Source organism: Pinus tabuliformis, chromosome 7, assembly GCF_031772625.1.
Source record: "Pinus tabuliformis cultivar Carrire ecotype Pingquan chromosome 7, CPIR1, whole genome shotgun sequence".
In the NCBI taxonomy this organism is placed as follows: Eukaryota; Viridiplantae; Streptophyta; class Pinopsida; order Pinales; family Pinaceae; genus Pinus; species Pinus tabuliformis.
Genome location: NC_142293.1, coordinates 1,185,761,213 through 1,185,765,355, shown reverse-complemented (window position 1 = coordinate 1,185,765,355; position 4,143 = coordinate 1,185,761,213).

Genomic DNA, 4,143 nt, shown 5'->3' with positions numbered 1-4,143 from the left:
TTCGTCCCATAAGTTAATCAAATACTGCAAGAGCTATGGCTGAGCTCGTAAATAGGACACTAGGAAAAATTTCTTGAGCCCGCAAGCTCTGAGAGCTTCCATGCAGCTCTCATCTGCTAAAGCCAATTCGTCTACCTGGTCATGTTCCCTCTCCTTCCATTGGATTGCCATTTTGATCGTTTCTCTGCGTTCACAAGGTTAAAATATTGAATTAGATCCTTGGAAAAATTAAAAATGCAGTGGAAATTGCTTTAAATGGTTAAAATTTGAGCAAAAAACCCGCGCAGCCGTTGGTGTGACTGTTTCTAAAATAGTCGCGCCAATGGGCGCGTGCCTTTTGGGAAAGTTGCCCCATTGGCGCGGGTCCGTGCCCGGAACCCGCGCCAATGGGCGCAACCCTCATTTTTTAAATCCGTCCCATAAAGGATGAAAAAGCAATTTAAAACAAATTTGAAATGGACAAAAATGGAGCAAAGGGAGAGGCCTCTTACCTGTCACTGGCGGCGCTCCGAATGGTCAACTGGATCTGTCGCAATCGACGCTTGAAGATCGCACACCAAAAGCCCTAATGTCGCTCTCCAAAGGTAAAAGTGAAAAGTAATTTTTTGTTTTACCATTTTCACCCATTTTATAACTTTTTGACCCTCAAATAGGTTTTAAAAGTCATTTTATGAATATTTTAATATATATTTGTGTGGAAAATGGATTTTACATTGGGTTTTTGTGCAAAGACAGGTGTTTGTGTGGCTTAGGCGACGAAACAAGTTGTATTTTATACTTTTTCGGACTCGGTAAATACACGAAAAAGTCACTTTGGAGTCACCTTTTTTGCTCTTTTCTGACTCTCTAAACATGAAAAGAATTCCGAGTTATTCCTCTCGACTCGTTAAATGTGAATGAGAGGCGGTCGTCTTTAAACTCTTTTCCGACCGTGTAAAAACGAAAAGATCGTCAGACCCTTGTCGTTTCAGGTTCGTTAATGGTTACAAAGCGACGTGGTTTCAATCGCTTTTTTACTTTTTCAGGTCGAAATCACTACTTATGAAAATTACTCCTCGATCGTAATGATCGGGTGGTTCTTTTGAGCATTGTCTTATACTTTTTCGGGCTCGAGAGACACAACTTTACGAAAAAGGACCCCCCTAGAGTTTCCTTTTCCGCTATCTTTTCAAACTCTCTAAACATGAAAAGACGCCGAGTTTTTCCTTTGTCAGACTCGTTAAAACTTAATGAAATCGGATTCCTTCGAGATGACGCCTGTCAAGCATATGCTATCCCCGTCAAGCTTGTTGATAAAAATAATTGGGGTACTCGCTAGAAATGGTGGGGAAAAAATGGAACCACAATTATTGTCGTGTCGGCAGTATGTCGCTCTTGAACATGGCACTTGTCTGCATTCGTGTTTGGGTGGGGACATCTCATCTCGTTTTACACTTGCCTCCGTGGGTTTGGGTTATCCTGTTTGACCTCTCATCTGCTCATTACCTCGTCACAATGACCCTTGATCATTTGATGTCAAATACTGCCAAGTCCACTGTTGTGCCGCCAATATGTTCAAGAGAAGTTGACCTCTGTAGAATGCTCAACCTCCCTCTGATACCTCACACAAAACATCTTATCCTTCTCTGTCTCGTGTCGATCATGTGGGAAACATTATGGCCCACCTTCGATCAAGGTCACTTCCTGTCGACTTCAGCTCATTATCCAGGAAGTTGACCTAGAGACTCCCTTTAGGTGCCTTAGAGCCTGCATGCCTCAATGGCAGGTTCTTCATGTTCGATGCGAGGTTTTCATCATTGGCCTCTGATTGAATGATTCTACGGGTGTTCGACGCCAGCTCACTGATTCGCACGCTGTAGATTGTACCTATAGTACCTTGAGGACCATTGTCATTATTGGTGGTACCTCTCGCGTCTATTAATAGTTTTCATCATTGATTGGTAATCTGACAATGTTCTTGCATGTTCGACTTCGACTCCCATATTCGCATGCTTGAACTTGTACTTTGTTCGGGTCAAGATGGAGCGCAAGACCCTAGATTTTGTCTGATGAGATCCAGGTTGCGATTTTGTAGATTATTATGATCATTACATGACTCATTCACTGGATGGTTGCGACCATGCCTGAGTCTACTTATCGATCCTTACTGGATGGCTGCACCCATACCTTGGATATGGATCTTTATGTACTCTGCTATGGATGGCTGCACCCATACCACATACATCATGTACTTGAGATATGAGTTGTACTTCTTCATGCAGGTTCTCCGGCGGCAGTGTTTTCAGTTGGACATGTTCTTGTAAAGCATTTCACCCCTCTCTCTCTCTCGGGCCTCATGCTTTAGGGGGCATCTGTTACACAGTAATTTGTCACCGTCCCTGTTACCCCTTTTCCCGCACATTGGAGGACTTATTCCGGGACCTGTGAGAAGTGACATAACCTGAAAACACTTGCATTTTATCCCCTTGAGTATGTACTTCATATGCCCTGAAGACACCTTCTGCAAAATACCTATAAAAATAGCCCTTTTTCCATTGGCACGGTTCCACTGTGTATCACTCGTGCCAATGGGGGAAATCCTCCAAAGAGGGTGCGCCAGCTGGCACTCTGTCTCAGAGTCACACTCGCGCCAACCCAGTTGGGTAAAGTTTTTAACAAACAAACTTACGAAGGTTCTTCCTAACCTATTCATGAATGGATTCCATCTTGAGTTAGTTCAGCTGGGCTTCGAATCTCCATAGAAGGGAAGTAGTTCTCCACCTCTCATGGAAGCTTCTTAGTGATAAAGCCAATCCCATGAATCTTGTGGATGACCCTAACTCCTTCTCCGCTATCTATAAAAGCTTGTCCTTTTGCCTTTGACAAGTTAGTCTCCAAGTTCCAAATTCTAAGTCCCAAAGTCTGAGAATTGCTAAGCTCATGCTACAAGAAGCCTTCTTCATTCCCATGAAGCTAAATCTAAAGTGAGGAGATTCTTGTCCAAGTAACCAAGGAGAGAGAGGCTTGTTCCCCATTCCCAACAAGCTTTGCAAGGCATGTGTTGCTGATCACCCAGCCAAAGGAGGATTTGACTTCAGAACTATGGTTGTATTCTTCTTTGTTGTTTATCAATAATAGACGACTATCATTATGGTTCCACTCTTATTGTCTTTATAATGATGATTGAGTTATGTCCTTTCTGACTGATATATAGTTGCATTTATTGGATTTTATGCTTGTGTTTGTGTCATTCTTTGCATGTGCAGGTGTCCGTTCACGAGGATCGTGGGGATTGTGACCAGCCAGAGCAAAGGAACGGGAGCGACGACTCTTCTACAAATATTAGCGTTGGAATCCAGGTAGGCCCTCATCATCGGTCTTTGATTTTCAATTAGGAACCTGCGTGTTAGTGTTGTTTGATTGTTGCTAGACCCCATTTGGGCTTGTAGGGATCGCCTCTGTCCGAAGAGGGGATTTACCTCCATAGCAGAGGGTGAGGAGGTTTAGCCTCAGGATTCCCTGGTTGGTTCTTTTGGTTGAGTCCCACATTCATGCTTGGAATACGGCACAGGAGTGAATGACTGTAGAGAGATTTGGCTCAGCCATTCTATGTTCGGGTGGAATGTGGTAGTCCCATCTGGGGTTGGATTTTGCATTCATTAATAAGAGGTTATTTCCTTGGTATCTTATGTGTAAATATATTTGTTTATATGTGGATCATATGGCTGTGATTTCCTTGTTATTTCTGTATTTTTTATGTTGGTTATAAGCATGTATTATGCCAGTGATGATGTATGGATTTCCTCATATTTTGATTGGAAAATGAATGAATAATGTATCTATGACCCAATAGATGATAATGTAGCTAATGATATAAGGGAGAAATGATTCTTAGTGATAATCAAATAAGTATGAAACCCCTATGCTTAAATATGTTGTTTACACCTGTACATTACATATTTGCTATATGTTTGACGAAATGTCTGTCATGGATAGTAGGGGTCCAGTCAATGACTTGTTCAAGTAATTGCATTTGCATCACCATTATCTTGTTATCTTTTTGTTATGAAGGTATCATTTAATTATGGGTAGTGACTTGGGCTCTAGGCCTTAAAAAGTAGCTCAAATCTTGGGGACACTGGCACAACACTGAGAAAAATAGTC